At 42.6% G+C, this 18,124-nt stretch overlaps 1 non-coding gene across 1 annotated transcript; it reads right to left on the bottom strand.

The window, feature by feature from the left end:
* Positions 1-441: 441 nt before the first annotated feature.
* Positions 442-514, bottom strand: Trnak-uuu. The gene has a single exon. It is a non-coding gene; the product is annotated as a tRNA-Lys (tRNA).
* Between the last annotated feature and the right edge of the window lie 17,610 nt (positions 515-18,124).

Genomic DNA, 18,124 nt, shown 5'->3' with positions numbered 1-18,124 from the left:
TATCTTCTTTTGGGAGGGTGCACGATTTAACTCATAAAAGGTCATAGATATTTTTTGAGCCCTTTATACTTACGTTTATACGTAGTCACATCAGGAAGAAATGCTTAGGTCTATTACATTATTTGTGTCTTTAACTGATCATATGGCTATTGCTGGTATTCAAACAATTTTAAGGACATTTTTTAATTAACGTATATTAATGATACAAAATAATGGGCTTCACTATGTGATTTTTATAGGTGCATATAATATGGCTTGATTCTACTTACCCCCATCCCACCTAGTGGGAATTATTTTAGAGGTGATTCACCCCCTCTACCCCCCCTTGTTGCTCAGCTAGAGTGTTAGATGGGCGAGGGGGGGCTAATCTTATTTTTATAAACTCTCTCTACCATTTACACATTGGGAGTCACTGTTTATTTAGGAGCTTAAAATAGCCTCTGCCTGAACAGGGACTTGAACCCTGGACCCTCAGATTAAAAGTCTGATGCTCTACCAGCTGAGCTATCCAGGCTCTTTGGAAGGACACTGCATAAATACAAATTGATCGCAGTGTGTACCTGTTTAAAAACCTCCAGTGGTTTCTCTTCCCGCTTGGGATTTGAAGTCCTAAGCCAGAACTAAGTGGCCTTAAGTATTTCTCTGCCCTTTCACACCCTGTAACATCCTTTCCTCCTCAGACTGCTCCGGCACGCCCCTCTGCCGGGCTTGGCTCACTCATCATGGGCCCTGCCCTCACTGTTCTGTTATCCAGGTGGTTTCCTTTCACCCCTGCACGGCTTCTTCCTCATCTCCTTTAGACTCTGCTCGGTGAGAATGATACACTCTCTCTTTTTATAGCGTCCCCTCCCTTTCTCTGAGAGTTTGTCGAGTGCGTTTGTTCAGTATCTGCTTCCTCTACCATTATGTGATTGCCATTAGGGACTCTCTTCGGTCCATTGTTGAGCTCTTCGTGTCTAGAACAGAGCCGGGAACATAGCAGGTTCCTCATAATTATTTATTGAGTGAATTAATAAATGTAGATAATTTAAACTTCAATCCATTTCCTAAATTATATTGAATAGTAATAAATTTACCAGAGACTTGGAAGAAGAACCTGAAACCAAAGGTACAAGAATATTAAATATTTGATTCCTAATAGATTATCCTAAATAATATGTTTAATAATATGTTTTGTAAAATAGCCATTATTATAAAATTGGCAATAGCTGCTGTTTTTCACTCACGTATTTTGTGTGAGAGCATATTCTAAGATCTTCATATACATTTTTTATTTTATTTTTTTCTGAGGCAGGGTTTTTCTGTGTAGCCCTGTCTATCCTGGAACTCACTGTGTAGACCAGGCTGGCCTCAAACTCAGAGATCTACCTGCCTCTCCCTCCAAGTGCTGGGATTAAAGGCTTGGGCCACCACCATTGCTGCCGGCTTGATTGCACTTTTTTTTTTTTTAAAATGTTCAAGATCTCTTTTTTATTTTCTTTACTACACAAGTGAGGACATCAAAATGAAAGAAACCTCAATAGTTTGCCAGATTGATGCAAGTGGATGCAGAATTCAAATCCAGATCAGGCTGGCTTCATAGACCTTTTCATAACTGTGTTAACACTAGCTCTGCCTGTCTGTCTCTCGTTTATTAACTTACCCTGCTGTTATGAGAGCTTACCTCTTACAGAGGACTATTTCAGGCTCCGGGGAAGTTTTTCAAAGAGTGATTAGTTCTGTGGAAGACACACATATGCATACATGATAATTGATTTTTTTAATAGAAAAATGGACAGTCCCGAGAGTTTGCATACACCTTCCCCTGGTCCTATAATGATTTTCTTTCTGATTAACATCTTGCATTGGTGGCTCATTTGTTATAGTTGATGGACCAATATTGATGCATCATTATTAATGAAGGTCCACAGTTTACCTCAGGCTTGGCTCCTGTGTTGAACATGCTATGAGTTTTATCAAATGCCTAGTGTCAGGTACCAGCATTACAGTATTATGCAGAACAGACTCTCCTCAAAGGGTCTTCCATATGGTCAGATGGCTTGTTTCTTATAACTGAGCAGTATCCTTTGAATGTATGAACTGCAGTTTATATATGCAGTCTCTTTCTAAAGCACACCTTGGGAGCTGGAGAGGTGACTCAGTGGTTAAGACTGCATGCTCTTCTTGCAGAGGACCTGAATTCGATTCTCAGCACTCACAAAAGGCCACTCATAACTGCCTGTAACTCCAGCTCCAGGTGATCTGACACCCTTCTGACCTCTTTTTACAGACAGGCACACACACACACACACACACACACACACACACACACACACACACACGAAAAAAAAGGGTACCTTGATTTCTTCCAAGTCTTGGTAATTATAAATAAAGCTGGTACAAACATTTGTAGGCAGCCTTTTGTAGACATTAGCTTTAAATCATTTTGGTAAGACTCTGTGTCTATAATCTCCACGAGAGACTGCTAACCAGCCTTCAAAAGTGCCAGTTTGTGTTTCTACCAGCAATAAGGGAGAGTTCCTGAGAACCTACATCCTTGCTGAGTTTCAGTGATGTCAATATTTTGGGTTTTAGCTATTTGAATAGGTTTGTAGTAGCATCTCCTCGTTGCTTTAATTTGTACCACACTAATGATGTATAATCTTGACCATCTGTTTCTATACCATTTGTATGTCTTCTTTGGTGATCTTCAGCTCTTTTGCATAGTTTTTATTTGGGCTGTTGAATTTCGCATTAAATATTGGTTCTTTGTGATTTTTGGATACAAGTCTTTCATCAGTATGTATTTTACAAATAATTTCCCCTAGCCTATGCATATCTTTTTGGTTTCTTAAAAGAAATTCTATTTTAAAAATTCAACTGAACTGATAAATTTTGTTCTTATTCATTAATTTATTTCAAAGGACTTATGGAGCGGTAACAAGTCACATATGGCTTGACAAATCATTTTTGAAAAAGCAAAATTAAATACAATTGAAAAGTTCTGTCTTAAAACTTATAGGCTAGTACAACATTATGTAGTGAATGGAGGAGTTGTATTTATGTATATGAAATGTAGCTGAAAAGAAAATTGTCTTTCTTTTCCTTCTATTGAAAATAGCTTCCCCCCCTCACATGATTACAGTTTCCTCTCCCTCTACTCCTCCCAATTCCTCCCCATCTCCCCTCCCATCTGGATCTACCCCCTTTCTGTCCCATTGGAAAACAAACAGACATCTAAGGTATCCTAGTCACTGTCCTATTGCTGTGAAGAGACACCATGACCAAGACAACTCGTGAAAAGGAAAGCATTTAGCAGTGGTCTTGCTTACAGTTTCCGAGGCCTAGTCAGTTATCATGGTAGAGAGAGCATGATGGCATGCATGGCTCCGGAGCAGAAGCTGAGAGCGACATCCTGATCTGTAGGCTGCAGGAAGAGAGAGAACTGGGTCTGGCATGGGCTCTTGAAACCTCAAAGCCCCAGGGACACACTTCTTCCAACATGGCCACACCCTCCTTATCCTTCTCCCTGAGGACTAAGCTTCCAATTATATGGGCCTATGGGAGCCATTCTTATTCAATTCACCATGGGATAATAAAGGGTAATAATAAAACAAAATATAACAAGATAAAACAAAAACTAACATAGTGGATTGGAACAAAACAAACAGAAGGAAAAGAGCCCAAGACAAGGCACAAGAAACAGTTGGAGACACAGAGACCCATTTGTTCCCACACTCAGGAATCCCACAGATACACTAAACTGGAAGGCATAATATATATTCAAAGGACCTGTGGGGTAAAAAGAGAGAAAATGTATATGAATAAAATAAAATAAAAATAAGATAAAATTAAACAAACAAATGGAAAAGCTCTGACATGACATTATGAGATAAAGAACCCAGTGAGTTCATTTTCTGTTGGCCATTTATTGCTGGGTGTATGTCCTACCCTTAAAAGTTGCTTGTTTTTTAGTCTTTTTTGGGGGGGGCCCACCACCCAGCTCCCAAATAAATCACACACGGAGGCTTATTCTTAATTATAAATGCCCAGCCTTAGCTTGGCTTGTTTCTTGCCAGCTTTTCCTTAACTTAAATTAACCTGTCTGTCTTTTGCCTCTAGGCTTTTACCTTTCTCTATTTCGTATACCTTTCTCCCTTATTCCATTGCTGGTTGTATAGCTGGGTGGCTGGCCCCTGATGTCCTCCTTCTCTCTAGATCTCCCCTCTCTCAGGTTTTTCCTTCTGTATATTCTTTCTGCTTGCCAGCCTCACCTATCCTTTCTCCTTGCTATTGGCTGTTCAGTTCTTAATTGAACCATCAGGTGTCCTAGACAGGCACAGCAACACTGCTTCACAGAGTTAAACAAATGCCACATGGACAAAAGTCCCAACAAAAAGTGGTTTGTTTCCCTTGCGAGTCTCCCTTGGAGAAAACTAAAATTTCATTTGCAAGTGGTTATCTGTTGGTTTTAAATAAGTGGCACTTTCACTCTGTGAGGAAAGGTCACGAGGCACGACAAAACCCAGTATCAATGCTTTATTAGGAGGAGGTGGGGTGGAGGCGGGGGTGGGATGGGGTGGGGGTGGGGTGGGGCAGAAGAGAGTGACCAGGCCTGTGGAAGAGAAGGGAGAGAGCGGGGAGGAGGAGAGAACAAAAGAGAGAGGAAGAGTCTGTGACCTGCTTTTTAAGGATTTTCCTGCACACGCGCATGTGGGCTTACGGAGCTATGCCACACATACACACAGATTACGTGACCACACTGTGCGCATTACGTAATCACTCGGCGCACGGATGACGTATGATGTAAGACCCCTTACTTAGCTACTGAACTGTGCGTGTGTGGTCACATAGCTGGAGGAGTGGCAGAATCCTAACATTATCAATTAGAAATAGCTTCTCAAGGTAGAGATGAGGGCATGTGTCCACTTCTCCGTTCAGCTGTAGGATCCCATCTGGTGTAGACCCGTGCAGGCTCTGTGCATGCTGCCCCAGTGAGCTCAAATGTATGTTGATCCTGTTGGTTTAGGGGATCCTTCATCCCCCTCTGGCTCTTACATTCTTTCTGCCTTCTACTGTGGGGCTGGGATGGGGGCTGGTCCCTGAACCCTGGGGGGAGGGATTTTATGGAGACATCCTGTTTAGGGCTGAGTTTTCCAAGGTCTTTCACTCTCTGCATAACGTCTGGCTTTGTGTCTCTGCTGCAGGAGGAAGCTTCTCTTATGATGATGGTTGAGCAAGGCACTGATCCGCTTCCCTGGCTGGAGAATGTATTTGGTTCTTGATCACAAAAGAAAGGAGAAACTGTCTTGACCCTTTGTGTTAAAAATGAAATTAAAGTTTGAAGATATGAAATTATTTTTTGAAGAAAATATCTGCAATAATTATGAGGGACAGAGGTTAACAACCTTCCTGTATATAAAGTCCTTAATATTCAGTAATTCAAAATTAAGACCACAGTCAGGGGCAAAGACATTAACAAAAGATTTATAAGTGGCTAGCATACCTTTAAACATACTCAACTTTAGTGATAGAAGCAACCAAATTTAGTGTATACAATACCAACCAAATTTAATGTATACAACAGCATTTCCACAGGTCACATCTGCAAAAGTTGCAGACTGAGGCTCATCTTTACTGGCCATAATGTTCTTCCAAGCACTACTCATTAATGAAGTGGTACAGCCTTTTGGGAAAACAGATAGGGAAGATGCATTAACAGTTTTGGAAAAACAAAAACCTTTGACCCACAATTCTTCTTCAGGGAATATGTCTCAGAGAAATAATTACAAGTGTAAATAAAGATTTATTCACAATGATGCTATCTGTTATTATTAATAATTGAATAGCAGAAATAATAGTGAATTTTAGTTTAGATATGAAACAGAATATTTTGCAGCTTTAGAAAATGATGCACTAGATGAAGAAACATGAAAAAAATTTTGGGGGTGACAAAATTATTGATGAACCATGTCTTAGTTTTAAAAACTTTTTCTTAGCTGGGTGGTGGTGGCACATGCCTTTAATCCCAGCACTCAGGAGGCAGAGGCAGGTGAATCCCTGTGAGTTTGAGGCCAGCTTGGTCTACAGAGCGAGATCCAGGACAGGCACCCAAACTACACAGAGAAACCCTGTCTGGAAAAAAAAATCAAATCAGAGCAAGATCCAGGACAGGCACCAAAACTACAAGGTGAAACCCTGTCTCGGAGGGAAAAAGATAAATAAATAAAAGCAGGAGCCATTATTCTGTATTTTTAAAAATAAGTTTCTACTATCTGTGAGAGTTGAATAGCAATCAGAGCTCTGTAAGTTTGAGGTCAGACTGGTCTACAGAGTGAGTTTCAGGATAGTCAGGGCTACACAGAGAAATCCTGTGTCAAACAAACAAACAAACAAACAAACCAACAACAACAAAAACCTATTTTCCTGAGATTTGTTTTTATATGTATGAGTGTTTTGCCTGCACACATGACTCATATGTATGCAGTGCCTGTGGAGGCCAGAAGAGGAGTCACATTCCACCGCACTGGAGTTGCAGATGCTTGTGAGCCACCATGTGGGTGCTGGGAACCAAACTCAGGTCCTGTTGAGCCATCTCTCCAGGCTGTTGTTCTACATGTTGTCAGAGCTCACTGTGCTAACATCTAAAAATAGTGAATTTAAAGCTTTGATAAGCCCAGTCTCCCAAAAGTTAGTTATGACCCCTTCAACCAATGATGCTTGTTGAATATCTTAATGCTTCCACACAGAGTTAAATGAGTCAGAAGGAAAAACTATGTTAAACATTAGTGATTATTACCCTGTGGTGGGGTGAAGTTGTGAAGGTAATATAGACTCCATCTTAGGGAAGGGCCACCATCTTAGACCACCTGCTGTACTCAGTTCCAGGAAGGACCTCAGGAACGTGCCATGACAACTCGAACAGATACAGGGCACTATGTTCCTGCAGACATTCTGTCTGCGGTTTATGGCCCTTGAAGATATCCAGATAATCCTGCCGAGCAAGTTGTGGTTCTCACCAAAAGTACAACCCAATAGCTTCAAATGTGGTTTCTCGCCAAAAGTCTAGACCAATAATTTCAAAAAATCACCTTGCCCCGCATCCCTTCTACCCAATCCCAAGTTGCCAAAGCATGTAATTCCTGGCTTGTGGTTTTTCCCTATAAAAACTCTCTAACCTGGCTGGGCGGTGGTGGCGCACGCCTTTAGTCCCAGCACTCGGGAGGCAGAGGCAGGTGGATCTCTGTGAGTTCGAGGCCAGCCTGGTCTACAGAGTGAGTTCCAGGAAAGGCGCAAAGCTACACAGAGAAACCCTGTCTCGAAAAACCAAAAAACAAACAAGCAAAAAAACCCAAAAAACCAAAAAAACAAAAAAAACTCTCTAACCCTGGGCCAGTGCCTGCACTGAATTTCCCTCCATTTGCCTGATGGTGGCCCAGGTTGAACCTGACAATTAAAGGACCCTTATGTGATTGTATTGGAAACCAGCCCCTTGGTCTCTGGGGGTTTTGAGAAACGGGTACAACAAGGTCATGAATGGCTATTTTTATCTGTGTTTTCTATTTTCTTTCTGATGAATATATTATACTTAATATTAAGGAACATTAAATATTTGTACACAAATTTTAGAAGAATTAAAAATATTGTATGCCTTTAAGGATGTGAAATGTACTGAACAAACTGCAGGTAAGACTACTAAAATAACAACAATGCTATTTACTTTGGGTATTTTTTTTTTTGCTCCCTTAGGATTTTTCAGATTCAGAAACTTTAAAACAAACAACAAAAAGAACAACCCCACAAAAAACAAACAAACAACCCCCCCAAACCTACAATAAATATTAACTATTGTTCTGGTGGAAGCTCCACCTCAGTCTCTGGCACCCCGGCACCCACATACCCAAAGAGTCTAGCATGTTTGGGCGGAAGCTCCACCTCAACTCCCCTCCCTATCTCTTTCCCTAAACCTGCCCCTTCAAAGCCGGCCAAACAGGGCTCCTCCTCCAGAGATGCTCAAGACTACTCTCTCAAGGTATTTAAGCTGCACCTCAGAAAACAGCCACGTGGTTTTCCAGTCTTTTGTCCCCATCTTCTCTCTGGGGGGCTGGAGAATCACCTGGGAACACTTAACCCATTAAACTGGGGCTTTTTCTTTTTTGTTTTTTTTTTTTTCGAGACAGGGTTTCTCTGTGTAGCTTTGCGCCTTTCCTGGAACTCACTTTGGAGACCAGGCTGGCCTCGAACTCACAGAGATCAGCCTGCCTCTGCCTCCCGAGTGCTGGGATTAAAGGCGTGCACCACCACTGCCCGGCTAAACTGGGCCTTTTTCTAATTTGGTCTGATTTGGTTTGATTTGGATTGCTGTGTCGGGGGAGAGGCCTATTGGGGTGCAAAAAACTTATCAACTATATTTATAATAATTTAAGAACTCACAAAAATTTGAGATGATTTTAATACTTTATATGTAAAAAAATTCACTTTGTTCTCTGACTAGCCAGTTGTGAGATATAAGATCTTGTAAGACCCAAGAGAGCTGCAAGAGGTGGACAGTGGAGGAGGAGGCCTCATGTGACATGTTAGGTGGGCTATCCCAGGAACTCGTCCCTACTGAGATTAGCCAGCTGCTTTCTGTGTCCTCAGCAGAAGGTGGGAAACCACCTCCAAAAATTTCGCAGAGTTTTGTTGAACTCTGTTTCATCCTGTGCTTTCAGTAGCTGCATTTTCTGTCTTGTAAGCCAAGAAGCACAGATCACCGGAGCGGGAGATCATGGGATATGTCTAAGATGGAGACCTCTTGTCTTTTCTTCCCTTCTGGTAGGGGCAGGGTTTGTGACGAGACTCAGTAAGAGAGAATGCAGACTTTCTTGTACAACTGGGATGTACGGATGTAAAGTCGGGAGTGGAGGAGGTTCTGTTCCCCATGCCTGCTAGAAGTATCTTGGCCACCGGAGACCTCTTTCTCCAAGGTCCCTGCCCACCTGTCGTGCTGACTAAAAGAAAAGCAGTTCTTGGTGAAAATCTCTCAGACAGCTCATTTGAATCTAGAAGCTAGTTCTGCACACTCGATCCATATAAAATTGTATTCAAGCTTTTGAGAAGAATGGGGAGTGGACACACTCTGTGAGGGTGTGCCTTCTTCCTCTTTCCTACAGATTTTAGAAAACAGAGCCTCATTTACAATTTTGAGTCTTGGGCCAGAGAGATGGCTCAGTGATTATGAGTAGGTAGTACTTACTCTTCCAGAGGATCCGAGTTCCATTCCCAATCCAGTGTCAGGTAGCTCACAGCTGTAACTCCAGCTCCAGGGGGATCAGAAACCCCTGGCCTCTGCAGGCGCCTGCCTGCATTCATGTGGATATCCTACACACAAGCATCAACACACACACATAATGGAAAATAGTAAAAATAAATCTTCAAAAAACTTTTTGAGTATGGTCTTTATTTATACAAATTGTGGCGTTTGTATCACTTGGATGATTTCAGTTGTGGTACATAAATGAAGATTTCTTACTTAATGGAATGTGTTGGCATTAACAGTCAGGAAGCTATAAATAGCACACTGAACTCATATCTTGAAGTTGTATAAAGTGAGTCAGTTTACAGCAATATTAACAAGGACTCTATCAGGTGAATAAGGCAAGGGTTGGAGGTGAATGTGGGGCCTGTGGTGCTATTGGATGTAGCCAATATTATCAAGAGAAAGGTCTGCTGCTTACTTTGTAGATATTCTGTTCTGATGAACTAAAAGAATCTAAAGCATTTTTAGGACCTGGTGCTCTTTGCCCGGATAGAGTCTGGAGCTCTGCTCACAGTCTTGTCTTCACCCAGTTGGAGCTGGGATCTTGGGGACAGCCTGAGGGGACCCAGGTAGTGGCAGAAGAGACGTGAGGCCCCTGTGCTATTGAAGCTGGATTCTGAGTGACTGCATGGTGACAGGATGGGGTTGATGCTCGGAGAACCGCCTGTTCTTCATGTTACGGGAATCACAGTCCATTAATGAAATGCACTTAAGAGTCCTCCAGAGTGTCAGGAGCATCTCAGCGGTGTCAACAGCTGGAGAACAGGAAGTGGGTCCAAAGAAGTGAGCAGCAAGAGGAACTGTGGCAGTATCTTACCTCACGTCCTCAGCCTTCAGGCACACCATCTGACTCCCACGTCTGATGGTCAAGCATCTACATCCAAGTCATCATTCTGCACATTCAGTGGTGGACTCTGTGGACATGGAACGATGACGTATATGTAAACTTGCTGGGAACAGAGATGTTAATGACATGCTAAGTAAAAAGGTGCCTTATGAAACAGTATACACACACACACACACACACACACACACACACACACACACACATACACACTCACACAATTTTTGAGCCAGGGTCTCTCTTTACATACCCTGAGCTGTTCTGGAACTCACTATGTAGACCAGGCTGTCCTTGAGCTCACAGAGATCTGCCTGCCTCTGCCTCCCGAGTGCTCAGATTAAAAGCATGTGCACTTGGCAATTTATATTTTTTCAGTTGGTGAAAAATACAAAATCTATGTCCACATAAACATTCTAGAAGGAAATATGCAGGCATATTTTTATGACTATTACTTGATAAAGGGATTATGATGACTTTGTCATCCTTCCACTAATTTTTAAAAATAAGGAACATGTGTTGCTTGTGTGATCCTTTTAAAGGTTATAAAATTCCCTTTAGTCACATACAAGATTGTCTACCAGGAACTTTCTATTTGATTCTGGCAGGTCTGGTTACCAAACCTGTGACTGGGATTTAAGAGAGGGATTCTAGCCTAAATTCAGAATTTGTAGCTCCTTTTCTGGGTGGGAATAACTTAAAAATATGATCTTTCAGCAATATCAGTCATTAAATATACACATATGTAGAAGTACTTTGAATTTCAGTATTCTTTGGTGATAACTACATATGTGTAGTCTCATAAAACTCTGATGTTCAGTTTAATTAAGCAAATCTTTCATGCAAACTCCCTTACCACTATGAATATAGCCACTGATTTTGTAATGCCTTAAAATTGTTTTGTGTGAATCAAATAAACATTGGCAGAAAACTCTATCCTACTAGGCATTAACTCTTAGCTAGCCAACTCAACCTTCTTGGGAAAGCGAATTCTTAAATTATAGTTTAGATTTCCAATATTTATTTATTTATTTAGAGACAGAGTTTCTCTGTGTAGCCCTGGCTGTCCTGGAACTCTAGACCAGGTTGGCTTTGAACTCAGAAATTCACCAACCTCTGCTTCTTGAGTGCTGGGATTAAAGGCGTGTGCCACCAACCACTCGGCTTCCAATGATTAATATTCACTTTGGTGTGAAATCATGACTAAGGTCTGTGACTCTGAGGGAAAAAGAAGGACCTGGATACAGGTCCATTCGATAGATACATATCAAGGATTGATAAGGTGTGTGTGCAAAGTCATCAGGGACTGACTCAGGGACTGAGGGCTTCTGTTGACGGCATGGCTGTGGGACCCTGGGCAAGCTGCTTAATCTCTCTCCAGGCCTTCATTTTCCTGTCTGGAAAACTTAAGCAATTTATCATTATGGATAGACATCTCTGCTAGTCCCAAAATACATTCAAGGGGTTTCCAATGCAGAAGGAGAAATAGATAAATACTCAACTCTTTATGATACGAGGCAGCCTGCATATATTGTCTCATGGACCAGCTTAAGGAAAAGGGTTATTTTGGGCTGCAATTGGGCAGTGTCGGTGAGCTGGGATCACTACCTGAACCGTGACATCGAGACCCACTACCCACAACCTCTCACTAAGTTTCCTAATCTGTAGGTTGGGAACATGTCCTAGAGTGGCTGTGAGGAGTAAACGAGACAATATATTTATATATATATATAAACATTCAGCGCAGTGGTGGGCTCCCTGTAAGTACACAGCGAATGTTAGCTTTTATTATTAACATTTCTTCCATCTGGATAATTCTGGTGGAAGGAAAATTTAAGCTGTGTTTTGAAAGATAGACTAAATATTTTTTAAAAATTAAAACAACTTTGAAAGTAACATAAGCAATACATAGTCACTGCAGACAAGTGGGGATAAAAGAGAGATGAAGCCGAATAAGGAAACCCACACGGGTCTGCGGCACAGGGGCTAGACTTGGTTAGGCGGAGCTGCTGAGGAAGCATTTTCAGCAGAGGACCAGGCCGGGGAGGTGGAGCAGTATGCTCGTTTGGATGGGCAGAAGCTGAGGTTCCTTTGGGGGCAGGTTGGGAAGTCAGGTTGGGTCCAGGGGTAGAATTCTGGCCTTCATCCAGTAGCATTGGGGAAGTAGGGACAATACCTAGGGAAGCACAGTTAGGTGAAGTTACTGCTTTGGGGACAGGATTTGCTTTTAAAGGACACCGCTGTCCACAAAGAAGACTACTGATATTACAAACCAGGCCAAACTTCTCTGAAGATTCTCTTGCATCTACTACCCTCCCATCCATAATTTGGATCTCACAGTGAAGATAAAATCTTGCACATTCAGCATTTCTGGTCCCATCCCCAGTTGATGTTTTAAGACTGGGTCCCATGTAACCCAGGCTGGCCTCCAACTCTTAACCCTTTATGATATGAGGCAGCCTGTTGAAAAATTTAAAGCCGTGATTATAGGCAACTCTTTGCTTGGCAATAGGCTTGACATATCTCTGTAAAGAAAGGGGGAATTCTTTGAATAAACCTAAGAGCATGTGCGATCCCAGACTCTGAATAAAAGCTTTCTTGACAAGAAGATACTTAGAGTCACTAGAATTCCTCTTGGGCTAATGTTTGCTGTGAACAGAAAGGTAAGTATTTTGGGATAAGAGGAAAACCCCAGGGAGGAAAACGTCATCAACCTAACTTGTAAGGAACACGGATGCTATAAAAAGTGTGAGGATTTTAATTTGGAATAAGTGACGAAGTAGCATAGAATCACACACAGCGATGAGAGAATGAAATACTGTATTCAGGGTGGAGCCGTTGATGAGAGGAACCTGGAGACCTGTCCAGTGTGGTAATTGAGAAAGGGGAATTTCCAGAGTTAGCCAGTCCGGAAGAAGAACCTTGAGAAAATGTTGCACTGTCCTCGAGATGAGTGATGTAGCTCTCCTTTTTCATCATCTCCCACAAGGCTTGCCAAGCCTGGATTGATCATTTTTGTTTTTTGGTGTGTGAATGTTCTTTATGGATGACTCAGATAAATACCTTCCTTGTCCAGGTTTGTGTGAATGAAAACAGAGCCTTCCGGGACAGACTCAGGAACAAAAATTAAGGTTGTAGCCGACCCTGGGAACATAGCCATTGCTAGGCTGTGAGTTTTGAGACTTTTCAGTTCCTACAGTCTTTGGCGGGATTGTGGAATTAAAGGGGAAAAAAATGTGTGTGTGGCGGGGGGTGGCGGGGGAGGGCAGAGATTGTCACAGGACAATGGATCATTTTTTGTTCTTTTGTGGTTACCTAACAGGAAGGCTGAAAAGTCCCTCACAAAGGACTAAAAACCCATTACGCCAATTCACCAGCAGTTAATACGATGAGTAATTTCCCAAAGTCATAAGACAACCCCACATCACAGTAAGGACAGAGCTACCTCTCAGAGGGGGCAGTTTCAAAGTCCCTACAGGCGGAGACTAAGGCAGAGCAGAACCAGGACCATCCTCCTCTCCTGATGTTCCCCCCCCCCCCCAGCAGCATCCAGGCTTTCCTGAGGATCATTCAGAAGTCTCCACACTGCAGGGTTCCCTCACCACAGCCCAAGTGGAAAGTATGTCTCTTGCCAGTGCTTTTACATGTGACACAGTCTCTTCCACTTCTTCACATTGTTTCATGGTTCTTTGTTTGTCTGTGCAAGGCACAGCAGTCCCCCATGGTGACAAATCCTGTGAACTAGTTTCACTAGGATTCACCACCTACTGGTTCCAGAAGGGACAGTACCGCTGGGAGAGGCATTTGCTTGTCTGCTTTGCGGGCCAAGTCTCAGGTGTTCCCCTTCACCATTGCCTTGCTCCCCGACTCTTCTGAAGCTTGTCTCTCATTCATGCCCACCTCAAATACCCCGTAGTGTAGTGGGTAGCCATTCCAGCTTGGATCTGGAAGTTCCAACCCGCATTGAGACTCTGGCAACTGTCACGCCTACGAGTCGGGGCCAGGGGAGGCGTCTGGAGACCCGAGACCTGAATGGGTGAGCGCTCTCTCTGTTCCTGGACCCTAGACGGTGGAGGTTGACTGAGCAGAGCTCCAGAGAACACCACTGGACTGCGATACACCTTCCCCAGACCCCCGCAATCTACCTATTCCTTCATTTGTAAGTCACCCACTAAATAAATCTTCCTTTTAACTACGTGGAGTGGCCTTAATAATTTCACCAATACCGTAGACATCACCATTCCTCACAGCCTAGAAAGAAGTCACCAAATGGACCCAGGGACACAATGTTAGGTGTTAGCTGCTCAGCTCGGCTTCACAGGGTCCAGGGCCACAGGGGCAATCACAAACTCCTCTTTAGAGTTACCTGTGTTTAGTTGATGTTGTTTGTTCCGTATTGAAACTTTCTGTTGAATATGTTTGCTGTGTGTCCAACAGATTATGTAGCTAATCAGAGAGATATCCGCCCCCTGGAATTTTTCTTTTCTACTTTCGAGCCGATGTCTCCTTAGGCCAATTAACTATGTAACTGACCTGTTCCAGCATCGGAACATCCATCCTTACCTCCAGAGTAAGGCTGATCTTGTGCTTCCAGCAAGATAATCTTGTAAAAACTGGTATTGGACATCTCCTAAAATGTCTATTTTTAGAAGTCTAGAAGCCCTAAAGCCTATTCTAACCTATTCATAGGTCATAATCTAATCATATTACAGATGTTCAAATGCTTTTTTATGGGAATATTTACTATTGTATCCTCAAGTTTAGAAGCTCATCTAAGCTACACAGGTCCTCGGGACATACAGAAGCACTTACTTATGTGCTAGAGAGAATAGGACTTCCAGCTCATCTAAGTTCAGACTATCTAGAGCTGCGTGTGTGTGTGTGTGTGTGTGTGTGTGTGTGTGTGTGTGTGTGTGTGTGTGTGACTGTATTATTCTTCTCAGTGTGGTTGTTTTTAAAGCTGAGCAATTGAGATCTTAAAGAACATGGGCCACAGAATCAACTAAGTAGGATTCACAGGGGCTCACAGAGCCTCAAGTGGTAATCACGGAGCCTGCATGTGTCTGTGCTAGGTCCTCTGCATACCTGCTGTGGGTGTTTATCTTGGGGGTTTTGTGAAACTCCTAACAGTGGAAGTGGGAGTGTCTCTGACTCTTTTGCCTGCTCTTGGGACCCCTTTCCTCCTACTGGGTTGCCCCATCTAGCCTTGATATAAGGATTTGTGCCTAGTCTTATTGCATCTTGTTCTACCACGTTTGGTTGATATCCCTAGGAGGCCTGCTCTTTTCTGAAGGGAAAAGGAGGATGAGTGGATCTGGAGTAGAGGGGAGGTGTGTGTGGGGGGGGAGCTGGGAGGAGTGGAGGGAGGGGAAACTGCAGTAAGGATGTATTTGTATGAGAGAAGAGTGAGTAATAATAATAATAAAAGAACCCTCTTGGGATCCCTTGGTGTGGGCCTACTAGAGGGAACTATTGGGAGATCATGTAGTTTGGGGATTGGGGATGTGGGGGGAGTCTTCATTCTGGCTTCAGAGTCATTCTTTTTTTTTTTTTTTTTTTTTTTTAATAGGGTCTCACTGTGTAACCCTGACTAGCCTGGAACTCATTATATTGACCAGGATGGACTCAAACTCACAGAGATCTGCCTGTCTGCCTCTCAAGTGCTGAGATTAAAAGTGTGTGCCATCATGCCCAGCCAATTTAACTTTGTAGTTTATATTTTGTCGTCATACAGAGTTCTACTACTAAAAAGAAACCTTGAAGGCTGGTGTGGTGCCTAACCAGGTAAAGGTGCTTGTCACCAAGCCCATTGACCTGGGTTCAATCCCCTAGGCACACATGGTGGAAGGAAAGAACTAATTCCAGAAAGTTCTCCTCTGACCTCCACATACATGCTATGGCACATGCATGTTCACTACTTAAAAAAAGTCAATGTAAAAAAGATGATGAAAACTACTGGCTAATTCATCTCCTTTTACTGCCACTTGGAGAAGAAGCCACGGGAGTTGACAGAGAGTTAGTGGGTTGTCCCTGGTTACCCAGAATATTAGATAGAGTTAGCTCTCACATTTAACCTTTACCTCCTAGTTATCTCGTTATTGTAGCTGTGCATAGACAAATAATTTTATTGGAATTGTTACAGGAACAAAGAAGCAGGTTTGTTTCACTTGTATTTCCAGAGGAAAACCTGAATTATTTATTGGAGGTATCACCTCTGACCCATGCCAATATCTCACAAGTCTGTGCAGTTGTTCACAAGGGGGTTGAGTTCGAGGGGGAAATGGATGGGACACTATTTCTGGAAAAACCAGTGCATGTTTCTGAGCAGCTAGTCACAGCAGAAGAAAGACAAGTGCACGATGAATTGATAAAAGTCACTCAGCCTCACTATGAGCCAAAGACATGTAGATTATAACAATCTATTATGTAATAGAGGTTAGTGGACTAGGTGGTGGGGGAGGGGAGGACTAGACTAACTACTTCTCTTGCCTGGAGTATAAATTGTTACCTCCTCTTTGGAGGATGTTGGGTTTGTGTTTCCAGACTTTAAAATACCTCTCCTTTGATGTAGTAGTCAAATAACTGATCCTATGGTAATATTTAAACATTTTTTCTTTCATTTTTCTTTATTAAGAACTTTTCTACTCACTCCACATACTATCCACAGATTCCCCCCTCCTCCCTCCTCCCACCCTCCAGCCCTCTTTCCCAAGCCACCCCGCATTCCCACATCCTCCAAATCGAGGTCTCCCGTAGGGAGTCAGCAGAGCCCAGCACACTGAGCCTAGGCAGGTCCAAGCCCCTTCCCACTGCACCAAGGCTGTGCAAGGTTGAACATCATTTTTAAACAATGATATTATTTTATCATAAATGTATTTCAATTGGAATGTCTCCATCATGCCTGGTTTAAACACCTTTGGTTTAATGTTTTCTGTTTCTGGAACTCCTGAGGAAGCTTTTCCTTCCACATCCATGGCCAGTATTGGTTCTCATGGCAGCTGCTGGTCTGTCACTGCGATGGTTTGCCTCTGGGATCGGGCCACTGTGCAGATTATTAAGGGATCAGAAGAATAATTCAGTCACTGTGTAGATACTGAAAGAGCTTTTTAGCTTCTAGTATCGAAAACAGTTTCTCATGTAAAAAGACTTGATCTTAAGGCTGGAGAGCTGGCTCAGTGGTTAAGAGCACCAGCTGCTCTTCCAGTGGACCCAGATTTGATTCCCAGCACCCACATGGCAGTTCACAACTGTCTGTAACTCCAGTTGCAAGGAATCTGATGCCCTTTTCTGTCTCCCATGGACGCCACAGTATCAGAGCATCATGGGTGCGTATGGTACATCGACATGCATGCAGCAGAAACACCCACACACATAGAAAAAGAAGTCACCGGCTCTGGTGGCACAGGCTGGAAGGATTTGCTGAAGGAGGCAGAGGCAGGAGGATCTGGAGTTTGAGGCCAGCTTGGGCTACACATAAAACAAAACAAACAAAAAAAAAATTGCCAGGCGGTGGTGGCACATGCCTTTAATGCCAGCACTCGGAAGGCAGAGGCAGGCAGATTTCTGTGAGTTCAAGGCCAGCCTGGGCTATAGAGTGAGTTCCAGGAAAGGAGCAAAGCTACCCAGAAAAAACTTGTCTTAACCCCCACTCCCCCCAAAAAGTAATTTGAGTTCAAGACTCTTTTTAAAAAAATATTTTACATTATTTTCTTTTGAGGGATTCACAGAAGTTAGAATTAAAAGGTATAAATACTTTGTGTTAAAGGATGAAGCACTTTATGTTAATCATAGCTTGAGATGCTAACTAGGTAGTAAGCACTAGGTTCTCATCACTGACAATTATTTAAGATTTTTCTTTTTAGTATTGTCTAGACAGACATACATTCAAAATAAGACACAGTGAAATAACAGATTTTTTTTTTTTTACGAACAAAATAAAAAACAAACACCACCAAAAAACTTAACGCCCGTTTATTCTTAAGCATTTTTTTCGGTAATTACTGAAT

This window comes from Peromyscus leucopus, chromosome 14 (genome assembly GCF_004664715.2).
Source record: "Peromyscus leucopus breed LL Stock chromosome 14, UCI_PerLeu_2.1, whole genome shotgun sequence".
Taxonomy (NCBI): Eukaryota; Metazoa; Chordata; class Mammalia; order Rodentia; family Cricetidae; genus Peromyscus; species Peromyscus leucopus.
This window is presented reverse-complemented; position numbering and strand designations above follow the sequence as displayed.